Here is a 22,249-nt window from a genome sequence, read left to right as displayed (position 1 = left end):
AGAGCTGCAGCAATTGCAAGTTTCCATTTTATTCCATAACACACAACTAGCTAGAACCATCCAAAACCAGCTGGGCTAGCCCCTACTGACCTACCTCAGTTTCTATAACAGGAACAATCACTAGGACAACCCAATACACAACATATTTCCCCCGCCTCCATAAGAACATCTCCTTAATAAAACAAACACTAAACTAGGGATTGAGGGTAGACTGCCTCAGTTCCCTGGGGATTATTTTGCCTGTAACCATGGGTTAACCTTAACTAAAGTTCTGGCTGTTGAGGAGGCTGTCTTCCTCTAGGCGCATTACAGTGGGCATCTGGTGTTCTTGCACCTGAAGGTGTTATGGGTGGGGGGCCTGATAATAGGCTCGGGACTTGAATCATGAACAGTTGAGGCTGTCAGATGAGCCTGCTCAGGGAGAGAGCTTGTGTTCGCTACTGGTGGTGATGGAGGAGGAAAGTAAAAAACAAGTGACCCTTGTTCACCAGTAGTGGTGAGGTCAGGCAACTCTACTGGAGATGGGTCCTGAGGGCAGACATAACCTGGCAACAATTGATCTATATGATGTCACCAGGTGAGCTCCTCTGCAGACAGGTGTAGGAAACAGGTCCTCTTTGAGTGATGAAGATGTCAGGGACCCATCGAGCTCCAGAAGCATCGTTCTGAGCCAGTACCAGCTGTCCAGGTCTTAAGATTCCATCTTTTGCTCTGTATGTATGCCTGATGACTTGACCTTGCTGTTGACGTTGCACAACTTGTTATGGTTCAGAAGATTTCATCAGATCAAAGCAAGTGTGCAGCTGACATCCCATCATTAGAAAGGCTGGGGACGTTGTAGCTGTAGCATGAGGTATGTTTCTGTAGGATAGTAAGAGGGTGTCCAGACACTTTTGAATGAGTGAGTGAATGTCCTTGAGATGATTTCAAAACTTGTTTCATTGTCTGCACAAACCATTCCCCTAATCCATTTGTGGATGGGTGATATGGTGCTGAATTCCATTTGCTTTCATAAAATTTCCAAACTCCTGAGAGATGAATGCAGACACTTGTCATTCATAAGTTGTTCTGGCAGACCAAAACAACTAAAGATTCTGCACAATTTTTGGATAGAACTCTCAGCAGTAGTGGACAACATTATAGAGACTTTGGAATGGGTGTTTACCACCACCAAGAACATGCTTCCTTCAAGTGGGCCAGGAAAATGAATGTGAATATGGTCCCACAGTTTTTCAGGACAGTTCCACGGGTGTAGCGGTGCCAATTGAGGTGTATTCCTCACACCCTGGCATGAAATATAAGCTCTTCTCTTTAATGACACAGTCCAAGCTAGGCCACCAATAATAGCTCTGTGCCATTTTTCATGTGCACCATTCCACAGTGAATGTAGGTGTTCTAACATCTGTGATCTCAGTAGTGTTGGAATAACGACACATTCCCCACAACAAGCACTGGAATGAGCCTCTGTGTCTCTCTGGAAGTCCATTCCGCAGAATGTTCCAACTCTGAAGCAGCATATTTTGATTGGAAAAATGTTTAGTTGAAAACATTCTAACCATCCCATATCACTACTACTCTGGCCTGGATTGGGACTGCTAACCTTAGGGCAAACTGCTCTAGAATCTTACCAGTTGCTTGAGCTATCTACTTCTACAGTCACTTAGTTTTCAATAGTTTTTCAGATGGAAACACTGCAATGGTAGGACAAAAGAAATCCTGAGAACATACAAAATTCTAAAAGGAGAAACAAGAAGGCAATGTTTCCAAGAACAGTACCAAAGTACCCTAGGTTTATCTACATTTAGAGGAGAGGGTGTGCATAGACGTACTTGCGCTAGTTCAGTGATGGGCACCATAGGCTAGTGAGCAGGTTGCATGCATGGCCCTCTATCTCAGTGGGCCACAAGACTGTTGTAACAGAGGCAGTCTCCTGGGATAGTATAGTTTTGCTAACTGCGCTTGAATACCGACTGGTGCCAACTGAACCGTAGCAGCGCTTTGGACAGAGAGAGAGCACCCGGCTCTTACTGTCATTGCTGTGTGTATTCAGCATGTAACTCACTTTATATGGCCTTGTTTTAAGTGCATGTCACTTTAGAAACACTGATAGGAAAAAAAGATGCAGATGGAAACTAGCAGAATCTGGCAACCCTGCATGTGGGCAACAGTAAAGAAAATGTCTTGTGGGCCACATTCAGAACTCTGATGGGCTGCATGTGCCATCCTCAGCCGCAGGCTGCCTACCACTGCTTTCATTCCTACCTAGCTAGCACACTAAATATAGTAGTGGAGGTGCTGTATCCCAGGCAGTGCTGGTATGGACTAACTGCTCCAAGTCCAAAGCCTGGGGAACTTGTGTGTAGGTACTTGGGGTGGCTTGCTCATTCCATGCCACTGCTCATGCTATCATAGCTATGCTACTATGTTTAACATGCTAGCTAGATGAGACTGATTATGAGTATGTCTATAGGAACTAGGAATCCCATTTCTCTCTCTCTCTCCAAGAAGAGCCATAGTTGCAACACAAATCATTCTCCAATGCTAGGAAATCTTTTCTCTTTCTATAGGTATCTTGGTCTGGATTTTATTTTCCATTTCTTGCTTACTTGGTTTGAACAGAAGCATCTCTCTAATGGGGTGCACACAAAGAAAATGGCTAAGAATGTAATTTTGGCTTTTGTGACTTCCATTCACATTGGATTTTCATGCAGATGTTCTGCACAGCAGGGCAGGCAAGTTGGAGCAATGGGGTTCTGGCTACAGAACATTACTAAAATGCAGCTGTGTGCTAGCATCTGGATAGTTTGGCCAAAAGCAGTTTGAATATGAGCATGTTGATTCTATTTTTAACCCTACTGGCAATGGAAATATCATGCAACATGTTTCTGGGCCACTAGCTATAACCTGTGCATGCAAAGGAGGGGCTCAGTGCTCAGCAGGACTGTATCTCTATGATCCATCTGTATGATCTTTTACTAGCCTCTCCCATGTGGATAGTGCAGATAGCAGGCCTGGGCAAAAATACTCTCCACGGGCCAGATTCGGCCCTTAAGCCAAAAGATCTGGCCTGTGGCCACAGTGGGAAGCCTCAGGCAGACTCCCTGCTTGCCTTGCATGCTTCCTCCCCACACACTGCGGCAGCCCTTTCTGCTGGCCGGGGAGGGGGAAATGATGCTTCACATGCTGCTCCCACCCCCGGTTTCTGGCTAATGGGATCTGCCTATTTGAAGAGTAGGCAGTATGTGAAGCATCCCTCTCCCCCCTCCCCTGCCAGCTCTCATTCACCAACACACATGGCCCCTGAAGCATGGGTCAGGGTGGGGCAGAACCCTGCTAGGCTGCTGGCCAGGAGTTATCCAGATAAGCCTCCCAGCCAGAGCCTGCCTCTGGTACCCCAGACCCTCTGCTGCCCCACTCCTGCCCCTCTACACCACATAAGCCAAACCCTCTGTCCCCCTCTTGCACTCCAATCCCCTGCCCTAGGTCACATCCCAAACCCCTGCACCACAGTCCCCTATTCCAGGTCACAACTGCCTCCTTCACCCAAACCCTCCCAGACCCCCCACCCTCTTCTACATCCCAGACCCTGCACCTCCTCCATTAATATCATGGAAGCGTGTGACCCTCAACAACTTTCCAAAATCTTGGAGTGCCCCCCCATCAACAATTATTGCCCACCCCAGCATATAGACAGCTTGGAGTCACAGGGATGGGGAATGGAGTACAGCTAGAGCTTTTTTGCATCCTCTGTTAAGAGCCATGGATGACCAATACATACACTACTGCTCAATAACTGATAGTCATGTGCTAAAATGACTAAAATATTAAAGTGGAATTTCATGTGAAGAAGTTGGCACAGAAAATCAATTTCCCTCTGTGGGGTGGATCTAATGGCACGTAAAATAGGTTTCAGAGGGTCAGTGCATTTATCATACATCTTCTAGGTTTTCTCATCAATTCAACACTTGTGGCTCCTATGGCACGTTTAATGGAAACAGCAGTTGTTCTCAACACTTAAACCCTGCATGGGGCTGAACACTATAGACAGGGTTTTTGAAACGTTTGCTCCTGCTGACCCGAGAGCAGAATGTGGCCTTTAGGTATAAGACTGTCACAGATAATAGTTATTCATACAGTGACCCTGTGGCAACATGGTTTAATGCCACCTTTGGATAACCACTCATTTCCATGTCAGGTTGGAGGTTGTGGCTATAGAGATCCTGTGGTTAGATTCATAGCTGACTTAGTATATGCCCAGCGTGCTTCGGGTGGCCCATGACCAGGATTCATGACCAAATTTGGTCCACTGCTTGGATCATTCGCTTGCCTAGCCCACACTGAGTACTGTGTGGAGTGTGATATGAACACTAATCCATGCCTTTTGGTCCTATAGTAATGCTATGGCATAGCATCCTTTGCCTTTTTCTTTCTTCTCAGCTTTTTTCAGATGCACCTACCACTTTAATCCACTCATGTTTACACAGTTCATTATTTAGCTGGCTGCAAGTTCGGTGGGGAAGAGTAATGGTGACCTTAATAGGATTTGTGCTTTTACAGTAATGTGGTCCTTGTTATTGGATGCAATTGATGCTGCCTCACAGTTGTCTAAAGTCATTTGGTCTTTCTGATTAGCTTTGTTGTATTATCCATGAACCCAGTAATTGCCAATAATATAACTAAGGGTATGTCTAGACTACAGGGTTTTGTTGACAGAAGTTTTGTCGACAGATACTGTCAACAAAGCTTCTGTCGACAAAGAGCGTCTAGACTACATCCAGTTCTGTCGACAAAGCAAGCCACTTTGTCGACATAACAGTGTGGACGCAAAGGACAGTGTAGATGCAATAATGCCTTCTATCGACAGAACTCTGTCAACAAAAGGTGTTATTCCCTGTAGAATGAGGTTTACATACGTCGACAAAACTGCTGAGTTTTGTCTACATTATGTCGACATAACTCAAAGGCAGTGTGGACGCAGGTATAGTTTTGTCGACAAAAGTGGACTTTTGTCGACAAAACCCTGTAGTCTAGACACACCCTACCTCTCCTAGACTGGTCATGGCCATAGTGATGTCTGTCTATAGGAACCTGTGTACAATCTGAGTCAGCTTCAGGGATGGGTGGAGTTATAAATAGGACAAAGGAGGGAGCCAAGATGCTGCCTCTTCCTTGTCTCACCCAGACACCTGCTCTAGGGGAGTGCCTGCTCTTCCCCCATATTACTGGATTCAAGGTATGGGCAGCCTGCGGGTTTGGTTCTCTTGGTGGGTGTATGGACTAAGAAAGATACGGTCTAGCCCTTTGAATAATACAAACATGGGAAATGCAAAATGAACATGTCCACTTTATCCTGCCCCTACTAGGGTTGGAAAAGGTTACCCAGTAAACATTTGGCTTACTGGAATGTTTACTGGGTAACTGGTTAACTGGACCAGTCTAGATGGATGGCGAGCCATTGCTGGTCAGCCTTGGGGCCCTTATTCATGGCAGGCCAGCCTGGAGCAGCTGCAGGCTGGCCATCAGGCCCCTGTCTGCCGTGGTCTGGCCTAGAGCAGGCCCCGTCTTCTGCAAGCCATCAGGGCTCCTGCCCCACAGAGGCAGTGGGACCCCAGCTGTGGCTGCTCTGTGCCACCCTAACAACGTTTAACCAGTTAAACAATATCATTTTAATTGTTTAACCTCACAGTAACTGGATGGATTCCCTAGGAAAAAATCCATTCCTATAAACTAGATGTATCTAGGGTCACAGAAAGGGAAACCTCTTCATCCTCTTGCACCAATATTTGGATTTCAGGTAGTTTTGGCTAAAGGGACACCTTTACTGAGAGCTGTGGAGAAGGAGACAGATTCACAGAGTTGCCAGGGCCCTTGGGAGGCCCCCAAGCCTGCCCGCCCCCACCTCCCACTAGGAGCAATCCTGACTTGCTTCATCCCCACCATGGCTTTGTGAAAGTGGGACTGTAAAACCTCCCTGGGGGAGGGAGAGCTTCCACCCCCATAGTGTCCCCTTCCCTAAGAAACCTCACTCCAGCAGTTCAGTTCACCAACCTTCTGGGACAATAGCACGAGGGCACCAGAGCTGCTTGAGCATGGCCCCAACGGTTGATCTACCCATGCTAAACTGGTTCCTGATGGATTGGTAATTGTCCAGTGTGGTGAGCTTCCAGATGACAATGGCGACCCGCTCCCGGAGGAGGATGGTGAGTCTCATATGGGGGTCCTGTCACTGGAGGGCAGAGGTGAGCCACTCACACAGCTCCAGAAAGGGGTTCTCCTGCATACGGAAATTCTGGAGTCACTGCTGGTCGTCCCACCACTCCAGGACAATCCAGTCCCCTCTGCCAGAGCTGGGGTCCGGTTGCCAGAAGCGGTGGTGGATGATATGCAGGGGAGGGTGGCTGGGGTCGAGCTGTATGAGCAGTGCCCGGAGAGAGATGAGGAATTGTTGCACAAGAAGCTGGAGGGTCCTGTTCCTGCAGAGCCAGGAAGGCAGCCCACAGAAACCACAGCAGGAGGTGCACCAAGAAATGTAAGAGTTGTTCACTGCTTAGAGGCAGGTCCGGCTCCATGGCAGTAGTGCTGAGGTGTCTGCAAGGGTAACCAGAGCAGGCAAAGAAAAGGCTTTGCTGTCCCTCAGGGAGGTAGAAAAAGAAAAGCCAGAGAAATGGCTGCATGAGGGGTCCCTTTACGCTTGAGCCTCAGGCAGCAGCTCTAGAAAGTAAGTGCTGTCCTAGTGCCCTGCCTGAAGTGCTTCCGGGTCCTTAAATGCAATTCAGTGTCCAATGAGTGTTGACACTCTTTCGAAATAGCTCAGCGCTATTTCAATGGGCATTTGCTGTGTAGATGTGCTATTTCAAAATAAACGTTTGGAGAATTTCCTCTGAAATAGCTTTTTCCAAAATAAACATGAAGTGTAGACGTGCCCTTACAAAATAACTAGAACTAAAGAATAGTTCTCCCTGGAGATTTTGGGTCTGAGCTGGTACCAAAAGCAAAGGGTAGACACAGTTCAGATCCAGGTATTGGAATCAAACCCTTACTGCCCAAATGTAAGCGATTAATGTGAATATAAGTTTGAAATACTGGGTTGTCTCCAGTTGTGGCAAATATTTTCTGCCACTTTGCAGGTGGCTGTTTGGTACAATATAGTTAAAGTTGGATTATCCAGCATTTTGCCAGCTGGAAAGCTCTTTAAGCCAAGATTTCTGATCTTCCCTGAAAGTCCAGTTTAAAGTCTGGTAGGGGCAGAGCTGGCAGGCACCCTAACTGGTTCCATGTGGTACCCAGGCAGCAGCAATATGTCCCTGCTGCTACCATGTGGAGGAATGGCCATGGGGGTGCCTTTGGGTGGAGGCAGACAGAGTCCCATGGACTGTCCCTGCCCCCTCCCCCCCGAACACTGTCTCCACTGCTCCCATTGGCTGGAAGCCACTGTTAATGGAGCTGGGGAGTGTCTTTGGGGGGAGGGGGAGAGGCGCGCACACACAGCTGCCTAGCCACACCTTTCTTTAGGAGCAGCAGGAATATTTGCTGCTTGTGGGGAGCGGTCCAAGGTGAGTGCAGATGCATCTGGACTCAGAAACCCTTCCCCCAAACCTCCTTCCCCGTTGGTCCATCATACCGTATAACAAAGCTTTTGCCATGTGTTTGTTCTGTACATGCAGTTTTGCATTTGCAGGATTATAATTTTGCAAAGGTTTGAGGCTAGACAAGTCTTATTTGGTTAAAGGGATTTGATGCTTGGCAGTAAAAATTGCAAACCCGAAAATCCACTGCATGAGCTCTTGAGGACAAAGTACCATAGCCCATATCTGTCAATAATTTGGAGTGACTTTGGACTCAACTGGCCACATTAGACATAAACACTTCAAGGTTATTGTAGTGCTCCTTTTTTCTGTCTTACTAATGTAGCAAGGATTTAATCTTGCTTGACCCTTGGAAGCCTGAAAATAGTTTTACATGGGTTAGTAACATCCAGATTGGATTAGTGTAATTCCTTGTTTGTAGCTCTGCCAGCATCACCATTATAGAAACTACCGCTTCAAAATGCAGCAGCAAGAACGATCTGGGCACCACAGAAAGGAGCATATTAGACAATCCAGACATCTCTTCTGTGGCTCCCAGATTTAACAAAATTGGCTTGAACATCTGTCTTCTGTTTTTTACAGAGTCTTTAATGATTTGGTCCTTAGTGTGTGCACCAGCATCCCGTCAAACAATTAACTCAGCCATTTGAATGAATGCTGGATTTCTGGCAGTTTTTAAAGACAATATTGAATTCAATATAATGAATTTACACAGTGCTTATTTCAATAACATTCCTGAAAGGAATTTTCTGGCAGAGTTTGGTAAATTGGCTTCTTCCTTGTTGTGCTGCATTAGTACTACTTTTCATTTAAGAGAGCCTATCGTGGAATCTAGAATTTGATATTCTAACTGTATTTGGGAACTGTGTTCAAGATATTGCAGTATTGCTGCTGTGAAACTTTTGATTCTATCTGGTAAGCAAGGGCCCTATACACACACAGGATGTGCTCATGTATGTCTCACTCGGGCAAAAGAGCAAGCAGCATCCTGATATGCACAGCTCTCCAGAAAAGGTGCCTTATCCAGGGACAGCGGGTGGCAGAACCCCCAGGGGTAGTGAAGCCAATGGGATGCTGGAGGAGCTGCCCAGAAGCTGCAACCTGGGGCTGGTGGAGCCAGCAGCAGACCAGCATCAGGCCAACCCCTGATGTAGGGAGGCCGGGTGCAAAACCTAGAGATGCTGCAGCATCTCCTGCATCTCTACTTCTGTACATATGCACAAGAATTATTAAAGGATTTGAAATCAGTGATGGACTCTCAAAGCTCTAGCTGAGCAAATAGACTATAATCAAATCACCTCTTAACATTCTCTAACTACCTTAATGGGAAATAATGTTCTTGTAGCTGAGCGGGTCCCAGGATATTAGAGTCAAGGTGGATAAAGTAATATCTTTTAGAGGACCAACTTGTGCTGGAGAAAGGGCAAGCTTTTGGGCTTACACAGAGCTTTTTCTCAGGTATGCAGAAGCCTGAGAGTTCTGTATAAGCTTGAAAGCTTTTCTCTCTCACCACAGAAGATAATCCTATAAAAGATATTTACCTTAACTACATTATGTGTCTACATAATTAACCATTAGAGATCTTTACCAAGCTTTGTGGTAGATTCACTATGACTGACTATTTTAAATCAAGAGTGGATGTTTTCCTTAAAGAAATGTTCTAGGAATTATTTTGGGGAAGTTCTATGGCCTGTCCTATAGAAGAAGCCAGATGAGATGATCACAGTGGTCCATTGGAATCTATGAATTCATGAAAGATGAGAACATCTCAGTGTCTCTTCTCTGTACTAGATTGCTATCAATATCATGTTAGATGTGAATGTACTTCTATTCCATGCAAATTTCCAGCTCTGTCCCTGACTGTCTCTGTCCCTTTTAGATTGACATCAGAATGTGAGATCATGAATACATGGTTATAGAAAACTTGATCCATATGCATAATTTCAGATTTCCTTCCCTCATACTCTCATATTTTTGTGGTATTTACTTATTTTGAGTCTGTTGTACTTTAAGATGACAGGTGAATCACAGGGATTTGGGTTTTGTGAGATGAGAGTCCCTTTTTATTTTGAGCCCACTTAATGCACTTAGTTTATTATTTGACAAGGAGGTAACTAACAGATATACCACCCAAGTCTTTCCAACAAACAGATCTTTTGTCCAGGTTACTCAGGGTTAACTGTGTCTACCCTGTGATTTGTATTTCCTGGAGTGTGCCATTCCAGGGTTTCTTAAAGGCAGTCTACTATAGCCCTACCCTCATATTTCTAAAAATGCTGTTCAACTGCATGGCTAAGTTTCATCCATATAAATTAAAGTAATTAAAAAACCTATCCCATGGCTTTTCTGTGTGCAGACAGGGTATGTTAACATTTGTTTTGGTGTCAAGTTTTTTACATATGGAGCTACATAATGAAACATCTTCCCCAGAAGAAGCTACAAATGCATTTTGTAGAGGCTTTTGTGCAAGAGCCATTCTTCTTCATTTTTTTCAGGAAGAATGGCTCTTACGCAAAAATGGAGCCTCATTCACTATGCAAATGAGGTGCAGTGATATTCATTTGCATATTTTTTGCGCAAAACGGAGGCAGTGTAGACATAGCTTCAAGTGTCTCCAATTGATGGATAAGTAGCATGATGTGCATGCATCAGTGAAAATGTCAATAATAATGAATGGGTGATGTAGCAACTTCTGTAGAGGGCTGGATTGCCCCTGCAACAGCTTGGCTTCATAGTTGTGGATGGGGGAAGTGCAAAGAGTCAAGCGATGAGACAGCTTGAAAATGCCTTCTGTGCACTAGGGAGAGAAGGTAGCACAGTTCCTCCATGATTGCCACATGGGGTGGTATAGTTTCATGCTATCTCCAGTGCAGGGTAGTGCCTAAATGGCGCAATTTAGTTTAGTGTCTGTAAAATGCAGGTTAAGAAAAAATTGTGTAACTCGTACTCCTCTGACTCGAATCGATATATTTTATAGTATATTTTGAAATGAATATATTGCAACCTTTCACTTAAAATTCTGTTCCCCAAAATGATTTTAAAATATTGCAATAATTCAACTGGGACATGTACAGTAAAATTTCTTCCCTTTTAAGGGTTGAAAGGTCCTTGTCTAATGAACTGTTAGGTTCTTACCAGCTCATACTGTGCCTTTTATTTCAAGAGAAATTGCTACAGATTTAATGAAGGGACCATTTTGAAACCAATTTTCTGTATTCTTTTCCTAAAGGGATTAAACTGCTAATGTAAATCTTCACAATAAAGCAATACTCACACATAGGCTGAAATTCGAGATCCAATCACTCTCAGGCATTCAGACACTTGGAAAGAGTTGATTGAAATTAGTGCACCCTTCATGTGCTCCTGCCTTCTATCTCAATTTGTCACACTTTTGGGAGCATCAAATAGAAATTTCATTGGATTTTAACTGACATAACCCCCTTAGCTGCCCTTGGATAGTTCACTTTTAGGGATTGTTATGAACCCCCAATTCATGGGGGGTAAAAATGAAAATTTGTAAATTGTAGGAGACTTAAAAAGTGACACAAATTTTGAGGGCAAGGGATATTTCATGGTCTTTATCTGTAGAAACAAAAATAAGCATTTTTTAATGAAACTGTAGGGGAGGAAAAGGGAATCTCATCTTTGGTCAGGAGCTCAGGGAAGTTTGTCCTTGTTCATAATAGGGTTTTTTTTTATGCTTGTTAATTTTAAATCGGAGGATGAATTCCACACTGCTGGCTGGAGTCAGATCACAATCAGATTTGCTTTCAGGGAAATTTATTTTTCAATTTATTCTCCATACTAAAACTTTTGTCCTTCAGCTGTTGTAAATGCTAGAAAATTGACATGAAATACACCATTGAATTTTATAAAGTTACTTGTACCTTATAGTTGAGAGGGAATTCTGTATCACATCAGCCAGTTATCCACAGCTAGAATTTGGCTAGGTACAGGCAGTCCCTGGGTTACGTACAAGATAGGGACTGTAGGTTTGTTCTTAAGTTGAATCTGTATGTAAGTCGGAACTGGCATCCAGATTCAGCTGCTGCTGAAACTGATCAGCAGCTGATTCCAGGAAGCCCGGGGCAGAGCAACTCTGCCTCAGGCTTCCTGTAGTCAGCCGCTGGTCAGTTTCAGCAGCGGCTGACTTGGAGACGCCTGGGGCAGAGCAGCTCGGGTGCTGCTGGGTTGGTCCAGTAGCACGGCCGCTCCTCGGCACTACTGGACCAACCCAGCAGCACCCGAGCTGCTCTGCCCCAGGCATCCTGATTCAGCCACTGCTGAAACTGATCAGCAGCGGCTGAATCAGGACTCCTGGGGCAGAGCAGCTGGGGTGCTGCCGGGTTGGTCCAGTAGCGCCAAGGAGCGGTGCTGCGGGACCAACCGGCAGCGCCCCACCTGCTCTACCACAGGCCCCGGGCTTTGCTCCACGTCTCCCTGGTCTGCTGGGGGGGGGGCAGTAGCTGCGTCCCCCCCCAGCAGACCAGGGAGACGCGGAGCAAAGTGGCAGAGGACCCGGGCCGGACCCGCGGCGCTTCCAGATCAGGGAGACGGGGAGCAGCTTTTCTCGCCCCGGAGTAGGCGGGCGGTGGGACCAGGCGTCCGCCGCTCCAGTCCTCCGGGGCGAGAAATCCCCGTTCGTAACTGCGGATCCGACATAAGTCGGATCCGCGTAACTCGGGGACTGCCTGTACTGGCAAAAAAAGCACCAATATTATGTACTGGCATAACACTCATTTCTAAGTGAGGAGATGTTATCCGGGATGAGGAAATTCATTTTGTATAACCAACCAGGAAAATATCTGGGGTTTTAAAACTTCAGGACACAAAGCTAACTGGGGTAGCAGGCAATATTGCGGAGAGATGATATTGGGTCTCCCAAGAGAAATGCATTGTGGCTTACACAGCAGGGACATTATAGAGAAGTTGAGGATGAAAATTATAGATCTTCAGGTCAATTAGAAAAAAAAATACTGAAATCTTTGTACAGATAAGAGCCTCCTAAAAGAAAGTCCAAGATTGATTGTGAGGGATTTAAATCTCTCAGATGTTGACTGGAATAACACATGCAAAATCTAAGGAAGGCTGTTAAAGGTGCACTGCATGAGGCTGTTTTATAATACAGTTTGTTGAATGGTCAGTATAACCTACGGACATTTTGGACCTATTTCTTGGAAACGAGCCAAGTACTTGGATTTAATAAGATTGGAAAATGGGAACATCTCTGGTCTAATAAACCTTCAGGGGCTATCATCCTCTGTGAAACCCTTGTTAGGGAGTACTAGATGAATCAACACAAAAGTGACAGAGATTGTGAAACAGCCTGTGGAGTTTTGATTATAATTCATCAATTTGTAACACAAGTGTGGGCCAGCAGTTGGAGGGATTGCCACTGACAATATGCCCTAGGGTATGGAAGAAAGTATATGGGGAAGCGGGGAGAGGAGGAAAAAAAGACGCAGATACCACTCTGGGAAACTAGGGTAATCATCTGAAGGCAGGATGGAAGTGACCAATGAAAGGTTTTAAAATAAACCTATAATTTACTGTGTAAATAAATCAGTTGTAATAATAATTATGAGCAAAACCAAATTCTAAACACAGAGAATCGTACAGCATATTTCAGCCCAGAGTCAAGAGATTTTCAAATATGCTGATAGTCTCTAGGACATATGTGAGAGATTTGATTCACTGGGCATTGTAGACCAAAAATGGGGAAACCAGTGGAGTTTTTCCCCCTTGTACACTTATTTTGGTTCAGCTCTTGAAGAGAAGGGAAATCTGGAGCTGTCCAGGAGAGGGGTATTTTAATCTCCTACTCCTAGAAGAGAGGGTAAATTCAGACAAGTGTGTGGATTGCAGACCGGAAATAGTTATCAAAAGACTAGATCCTCTTCATCAATAAAAGAGGAACAAAAGTAGAAAATGAAGCCTCTCAGTTGAATTGGCTAACTTTAGCTGGTATCTAAGGACTGGGAAGTAGCAAACAAAGAAGTCCTATTGAATTAAGAGTGCCATGAAATATAGGGCTGGGTTATAAGAAAACATATCAGTATGGCGTTACTGCACCACTCCAGGAAAGTTCCAGAGAAAACACTGTAGTTGACTGAGCTGCTGTATTCTTGACTTGCTGCTGGGGAGAGTAATCTTCTGCTGGTCGATACTGGTACTAAACGACCTCTTTCTTCCCCTTTTGCTGGCTCAGCTGTGAGCAGGGCGGGGATGGGGGGTGGGACTCAAGACCTTACCTCTCATCACCCGCTGAATACACAGAGGGAGTAAATTAGTTACAGAAACCCTGTAGATTCCTGCATACCCAGACCGAGCGCCCACATAGCCTTCATACAAGGTAGATTCTTATGCCCTTATGTGGCTGAGTAGCCCAAATGACAATCTAGCCCATGCTAAGCAACAAACCCTCCTATAGTTTAACATCAGCTGTGTGTGGGAAATATATAATCCTGCAAAATTACTTGATAGTGGACAACATGATAAACCATCATTTAATTATAGTCAGCATGGCTTTGGACAGGAGCTCAGGCGTCACTAATTTTTTAAGATGTTGGTAGTAAGCCAAGGAAGTACAGCGGGTGTTATTTGCTTAGTTTATCCAAATTGTTTGGACTGTGGTATCTTTTAGGTAGAAACTGTCTTTGTAGCATCTGTATGGTGTTGCTAGGTACAAAAAACAATTGGTCCTCAGAGGGGATTACTGGTAAAGTTAAAAAGGGGCCTGTGAAAATGGAGGTTGGATTGGAAACGTTTATTTAAAATACAGATCAATGTTTTGGGTAACAGTATCTGATTTAAAGCTTTTAATATTAGCACAATTTGAAGTCTGTACAATAGTGAAGCCTAACAGAACTGGCTTCACTGAAGCCATTAGGTGGCTGGGTAAGATACTAGAAAATGCAGTTTTACCTTTATAAATGTAAATTAACAAAAAGCAGGATTAGACTCCTGTAAACAGGATACTTCAAACCCTAATGGCCTTTTTGATTATGATTTCCACAGAAACAATATGAAAACATGAAGGATGATAAGAGAGGATACTTCCATGTACAGAAGGCTAAATTCTCTCCTATTTCAGAAAGTGTACACCACTCAAATGGCCAAGCTCTGATCCAAAGCATCCATATAAAAATTTTCCAGCTGGTATAAAGCCAGCAGAAGTATCTCCTTTATCCACTGTCTCCTGTACCTGGCTCCGGAATAAGGATTGTGTCAGTGAATATTGTAGGTGGGATGGAGCCTGCTTGCTTGCTGTTGTTTCTCAGCTGACATAATGTTTCAGGACTAGGGTAGCTCCCTGACTCTGTTCACCAGCCTCTCTCTACTTCTGCCCAGAGCAGATGTCAGCACAACAAATATTCTCATCCGCAGATTTTAAACTCAGACACTTTCTTGTTTCAGCGTGGAAGATAATGCTGCTTCTTCACAGCCTGAAGGTTCTGGAATTCTTATTAGGAATTTTTCCAGCCCACTGTTCTCAGGACCCTCTTCAATTTGCTCCCACTAACCCCTTTACATTTTATGTATGCATTAGAGAAGCTATATATTTTATTTGTTGAACATAAAAGGCTGGCTATGTAGAAGCATATTTTTCTAGTAAATTTCATGCCTCCTGCCCGATTTTCATCTCAGGCAGGTGAAAAATTGTGGTTTATTGGGGTAATGGACCAAATTAAGGAGTATGTATTGAATGGAACAGTCATGCTGTTCTGAACAGGAAAAGTATTTGGGGAGTTGTTGTAGAAAACCTGAAGCCATCAGCCTGGTTTATGACAGCAGTTAAAATATGAAAAAGCAAAGAGGATATTGGCATGAATCTAGAGAGCCAGAGTATGAATAAAAATGTGATACTGTTACTGTACAAAGTGCCGCTTACACTCCATTTAGAATAACATGTTCAAATATGGGCATATTTTCTGTGGAGAACAGTGACTGCTTTTGAGAGAGGATAACAAAGGGCAGTCAGGATGATTTCAGGTCTTAAGAGTTTTTCCTGTGAGGAAAGGCTATCATGGAGACTCAATTTATTCTTATTACGGAATAGGGTTTGGATCATTAACTGGATATGTCACAATAGCCTCCATGTAATTTGTTATTTAAATGACCGTAAACAATGATAAACTTTTCATTTCTTTAAGGGGCCCTTTTCTTCCCCTGCACAGCTGCTTACCTGTGAGCAAAATTGTATTTATTTGGGGAGCACTTATTTGCACACCTGTGTGCGATCATGGCCCTAGTAAACAATGCCTTGCTTTCCCAAGCTGTCTTGCTTCTTCAGCAGCTTACTTAAAATAAGCCTTGCTGTGTGCCTTGAAAAGCAAGTAGGCTATTTCAAATATTGAACAGTGTAGTTGGTGCTGTATGCATTGAAAGTACAGACCACCTAGATGTGCTTACAATCAACTCTAAACCGATAAAAAAAATATACCAAACACTGTCTAATGGGATAGTGCAGATTGTCTTTATTTTCAATAATCACCATTTGGTTGGTAAACTCTCATCCATATTTGTGATTGGTCACTTGTATGGTAATGTATGTAGCAACAGGCTCAGATAATATTATACAGAAATTTGAGGATCAAGTGATAATTTGATAATTGCAATAATGTAAGAATCCTTATAAAGGAGACCATGAAAGACTGCTCATACTGAGGGCAGAATTAGCGCTGGATGAAGAATAACTGACTTTTCAGTTTGTTGGCAATTCCAAAAAAGTGATTTTTTTAAATTTGACCTAAAACGAAACTGAAATTCCCCCAAAATTCAGGAAATCAAAACCAATCAAACATTTCATTTTGAGTTGAATAAAATGTTTTGTTCAAGTCCTAATTTGTGTCTGGGCATATTTAAAATAAAAGCTAAGGAAATAAAGAGCTAGAGTCACCAAATGACTGTGAGAACAGCTGCCTTCCTTACAATGTATAACCCATTTCTTCGGTTACTCACCTGACTTGTGGGAGATTTGGGCCTGAATTATCTCTCTCTCCCGCCCCTGCCCCCAATCTGATATGGAGAAGATTTTTAAAATTGGGTCTTCTCTCCCACGTGAGTGCCCTAAGCACCAATTTGCAGCTGTTCCACTTGATACAAAATATAGAATAGTATAAAAAATTCTTAATTGGCAAGAGAGAAAGAAAATAAGATTATTCCTGATGGAATTTTGTGCTAAAAATTAAATTATATGCACAATATTTTAAAATTCTGCATATTTTGTCAAAATAACCCAATATAATCTTTCCAGTATAAATTAAATTACATCCCAATGCCGCCACAAGGGGAGGGGCCCAGGAGGAGCAGGACTTTCAAAAGGTTGGTGGCAGGATGCCAAAGGGGGCTGGTGGAGGACGGGAGGAGTGGGCCTTCCAAGAGGCTGTGGACAGGACCTCAGAGGAGGCTGGGCGAGGGGGAAGAGCCGTCCTCAAGATGCGGGGCATGCCTGCAGGAAGCAGGCAGGAGGTGTCGGACACGGGACCAAGGGAGGGTGAGTTTGCCCCTGTTGGACCGGGAGAAGGTGAGTTTGACCCAATCCACCGGGAGGCATCAAGGGGGAGGAGCTCACCGTAGAACACTAAAAAGGGGGTGAGCCGGGAGAAAGGAAGTAGTCCAGGATGGGTTTAGGAGTACAAGCCCGTGGGCTGGCGAGTTGAGAGCCACAGCCGTGACAGGGACAGAGAGTCCCTGTGTCCTTAGGGTCTTGGGCTGAGGCTCGGAGAGTGGGGGGGCCTGAGCCTCCCTTTCCCACCTGAATCCCCCCATTAGGTCCGTATCGCGGTGCCAGTGGAATGCGAGGGAAGGAAATCTGGAGCGCTGAGGAGTCTGTATGGGGACCCCTCCCCCACAGGTGTGACTGGGGCAAGGACTCCGGATAGGACGAGAACAAACAGAGGGTCAGGGAGGACGTGGGGTAATTGATGGGGACTCTGTGACCCTCTAACAGGGAAGAATTGTTAGAGCTGGGGAGCCTCCCCAATGAAGACCCTGAATGACCCTTAGGCTCTCTTATTCAGTCAAGCACATCTGCCCTGTGTGTCTCTGAATCCCCATTCACCCTATCTCCATGTATCTCTGCACTCCCACTCAGCCACCTTCTCCTTCTGATGTGTCCCTGCACCCGCACTCAGCTTTGGCTCAATCTTGTCACCCCACTAGCTCCTTTGCCTCCAATTAGCCCTTCTGTGCCCATAATTAGCCCTTCTGAATCCCACTTGGTGTGACCTCCCCAGCAGCCCTATATGCCCTGCTGCCCACACTTCCTCATCTGGCCTCACAGGAAGTGTGTTCCCTCTCTCTCCTCTGTGTTGCTGATTGTCTTCTCTTCTGTTACCACAGGAACCCTGGGTAGAGAAAGATGTAATTGCAAAGCCTCCCTGACAGAATATCTTTTTCTGCAGGGGTGTGCTTTGTGGGGACATGAATTCTGCACATGCACAAAGGTGAAGAATTCCCCCAGGCATGCTCTGTTACGTGGTTATGAGAACTTTCAGCCTCAAACACGGAAAGAGAAGTGAATTTTAACATGACAGATTTCTTTGAAAATGTATATAAAAATGTTTTTAAAGATTATTTACCATTTCATCACATGATCTTTCTTATTCTTCTACAGGCAGTCCCCGGGTTACGTACAAGATAGGGACTGTAGGTTTGTTCTTAAGTTGAATCTGTATGTAAGTCGGAACTGGCATCCAGATTCAGCCGTTGCTGAAACTGATCAGTTTCAACAGTGGCTGAATCTAGACACCAGTTCCGACTTACATACAGATTCAACTTAAGAACCCCAGGCATCCCCAAGTCAGCTGCTGCTGAAACTGATCAGCAGCTGATTCCAGGAAGCCCGGGGCAGAACAACTCTGCCTCGGGCTTCCTGTAGTCAGCCGCTGGTCAGTTTCAGCAGCGGCTGACTTGGGGACGCCTGGGGCAGAGCAGCTCGGGTGCTGCTGGGTTGGTCCAGTAGCGCGGCCGCTCCTCGGCGCTACTGGACCAACCCGGCAGCACCCCAGCTGCTCTGCCCCAGGCGTCCTGATTCAGCCGCTGCTGAAACTGATCAGCAGCGGCTGAATCAGGACTCCTGGGGCAGAGCAGCTGGGGTGCTGCCGGGTTGGTCCAGTAGCGCCAAGGAGCGGTGCTGCGGGACCAACCGGCAGCGCCCCACCTGCTCTACACAGGCCCCGGGCTTTGCTCCACGTCTCCCTGGTCTGCTGGGGGGGGGGCACTAGTTGCGTCCCCCCCCAGCAGACCAGGGAGACGCGGAGCAAAGCGGCGGAGGACCCGGGCCGGACCCGCGGCGCTTCCAGATCAGCTGGAAGCACCGCGGGTCCGGCCCCAGGTCTTCCGCCGCTTTGCTCCGCGTCTCCCTAGTCTGCTGGCTCCCCCAGCAGACCAGGGAGACGGAGAGCAGCTTTTTTCACCCTGGAGGAGGTGGGCGGCGGGACCAGGCGTCCCGCAGCTCCAGTCCTCCGGGGCGAGAAAATCCCCGTTCGTAACCGTGGATCCGACATAAGTCGGATCCGCGTAACTCGGGGACTGCCTGTATTTAAAATTTCTCAGTCATGCTGCCAAGGAGTGGAAAGACGACCATTTGACCTTAGTGACCAATTGCATAAAGTGACTGTGACCCATAGGCTATCAGCTATTTGCCTAACAATTCACTCTATATTTAAGTCACAAATACCTTAGTGGAAATTAGGATCAGTTCATGAACTATTTGCCAACAAGAAAAAAATAAATTGGCAATTTTATTGTGAACAAATAATTTAAACTTCCTTAATTCTGATCAAGATGACAATTCAGGTCGCATTATTTCACACTAAAAAGATTGGGCACATGCATATTGCTACCAAGTTATTTCTTTCAATGGCTTGAATAAATGCACTTGCTTCACATTTTTTTAGAAAGAACACAATAAGAAACCAATAAGATTTGTATTGCATTTACCTAAATGTGGCAGTCTTTGCGACAAGTGGTTTTTTTACTGTCCTATGATTACTGATACTCTTATTACCACTCCTTTAAATTATATCTTTAGCACAAAATGTCCTTTAACACAGTGCAGAAAGGCCCTCTAATTAACTGTTTCCCTAAACACCTGACAACTCAATACAAGTAGTGTGAGAGGCATCCACTTTCAAGGAAAGTCATTGTCACTGCTTCTGAGAGAGTGAAACATATATTAGAGATGTATCCATGATGTTGGAAGTCCAGATGCTGCTTATGCCAAAGCTCAGGGCCTCACTGAATACTGACTAATGCATAGTTGAAAACCAGCCTGGCTCACCTGGAGTGGGATAGTTAAACTAGCTATTAGTGTTCTAAGAATGTGTTTAGACTTTATGGAACACTTGCAGGATGCTGCATGCATTAAGCCTACTTATACCTGAATACCATGGTATAAAGTTATATTGAGTGTTCACATTGTAAACCTCTGTAATCGTGTAACTCACTATAATGGGGCACAGCCTCACCACCACGGCATCTTCTGCTGGTCACTCTAAGAATTAGCTCAGTTGAGGTGTACCTTCTTCAGGTGGTGCATCACCTGTTGTCACTTTGCTGTTTCTATCTTGTCTGGACCCACATAGGTTCCAGACTGTGGCATCCTCTTCTGGACACTGCTCTCTGGTTGTGCACCACTCTGGGGGACTGATGGTTCTCAGCCTTGCCACTTGCCTTGGTGGCAAACAGCAGTCCTAGTCCTGACAGTGGCACACAGCAGTTTGTACACTGGACACTCCTCTTGTGACCACTGGGGGACCTAGGCTCATGCTCTATACTAGGTCCAAGCCCAAGGACCCTATAGCTGTCAGCCATTTACTGCTCCTCCTCTCAGTTCTGCTGCCTGTTTCCTTGGGCCACTTCCTCATAGCCCTAGAAACTTCTCTGTCCATGTATCAGGGCCTTAGTCTGGCAGCCAGTTAGGCTGGAACTCCCTCTCATTCCCCTTATCCTGCCCAGCACTGCCGTAATTGCAGTGCTCCCCAGGCAGGCAGGCAGGCAGCCAGTCCTCCTCCCTTACTCTCCAGGGAGAGATCTGTGCTGATCTGTGCTCGCCTGAGCAGCCCCTTATATTTGTGCTGCTCCAGCAAGCCTGCCCTTGATTGGCTTGCCTAATAAGCCCTCTTCTGATTGGTTGGGGGTTCTAAACAGCCTCTCCAAGGCTGTTTCACCCTGCCATGACCTATGAAGGGCAGCTGCCCCACTACACTTACCAAATGGGAAAAGAAGCATTGATTAATGTAAAATGCTTATCCTGCACACAAGATGGCCCATTGTGACACCAAACCTCATTTGCCTTCATCAAATGACAGACTTTGCTGACTGTATTCCCAGCTCCCTCAAGGGGGTGTCTGTGCATGAGCTCAGTTTGCTATATGGATTGAAGGGGATTAAAAAAACCATGAAAAGAAGAAATGGGATTTTTTTATTACTATCTGGACTCCTGTGTTTGTGTGTAAACATAAGCAAGAAATCTCCATGCTGGTTAGCATTAGTCTGCCTTAAAGGATGCTATTGCACAAGCTTGTATTACTTTTTTTAACTGTAAGACTGTGTTTCACTTGTGTGTATGTATTTCCTATTTTATAAATAACTCCTAATTCCTTTTCTTAATTACTCAATCTCTAGTTAGTTTATTACAGGATCGGCTACAGGTATTGTCTTCAGTTTGAGAACTAAATACAAATGATGTGGGTTAAGTGACAGGTCCTTTGGGACAGGGAGCAACTTGAGTATTATTGTGACTTTCTTGTTATGTAAAGCCAGGGTCGGAAACTCACGGCCTGTGGGCCATCTCTGGAAGAAGCCCTGTTTTCCGACTCTGTTCTATAAATTTCCTTGTGCAAGAATGTGTGCGCAGTGTAGACACCTGGCAAGGTTTTGCGTAAGAACAGCTGTTCTTGCGCAAAAAGCCTGCAGTGTAGACCTAGCCCTGATGTAAAGTGACCATCTATCAGAGTCCAGCTTGCCTGGTGTCCTACTGACTGGAGTGGCTCTCAACCATGAGTGCTAACCTTAGGGCAGACTGTCAAAATGGAGGGCAGAGATCCCAAGTCGGCTGTATATTCTACAGTAAGATTTCACTGACCCAGTAACATACTTGTCTCTGTTTCTAAATATATCAAATTCAGAACTCGTTTTCCTAGAGCTTCCAGGCAGTTCGCAGCTCTATAAAGAGGAATAAAGAAACATTGACAAGATAGGAATTTCCATGTTGTATGAAATCTGTGCCCATGTAATCTAGGATCCTGTTTCAGACAAAGACCAGTGTTAGGTGCTTCAGGGAAAAATGAACCTGCCCATAAAGGAGTTCTCTGAATAATCTTTGTCAATTACCAATTGGCTTTTGCCTTGGAGTAGGAGTCATTCTATCCAGTATCAGTTATTTTTATGCTGTCTAACGTAATTGCAACTATATAAATTACACCATTATGCCCATTAGCGATATAAATCCCACTAAGTTTTGGGCCTTTGTGGTATCTTGTTTCAGTGAGTGACACAAATTAATTATGCATCGCATTGAAAAGCATCCCCTAATGTCGTTTTTCATATTTCCTCTCTCGATATTTCTGGTTTTGCAAGATGCTGAGCGCTCTCTTATAAAAGCTATGTATGACTGGGCTTCTAGATATTTCCAGTTTTTCCATCTTTAGTGGAAA

The 22,249-nt window shown here is 45.0% G+C and overlaps 1 long non-coding RNA gene across 2 annotated transcripts in view; it reads left to right on the top strand.

Moving 5' to 3' along the window:
• Positions 1-609: 609 nt before the first annotated feature.
• The window catches only part of LOC112544776 (uncharacterized), a 237,484-nt gene continuing 215,844 nt past the window's right edge, over positions 610-22,249 (top strand). For both annotated transcript variants that reach the window (XR_012903131.1, XR_003088104.2), the window contains exon 1: positions 610-853. This is a non-coding gene — a long non-coding RNA (uncharacterized LOC112544776). The remainder of the gene's footprint in view (positions 854-22,249) is intronic.

The sequence above is a fragment of the Pelodiscus sinensis genome, chromosome 4, assembly GCF_049634645.1.
Source record: "Pelodiscus sinensis isolate JC-2024 chromosome 4, ASM4963464v1, whole genome shotgun sequence".
Lineage (NCBI taxonomy): Eukaryota > Metazoa > Chordata > Testudines > Trionychidae > Pelodiscus > Pelodiscus sinensis.
The sequence above is the reverse complement of the archived record's forward strand: the minus strand, read 5'-3'. Positions and strand labels throughout refer to the sequence as shown.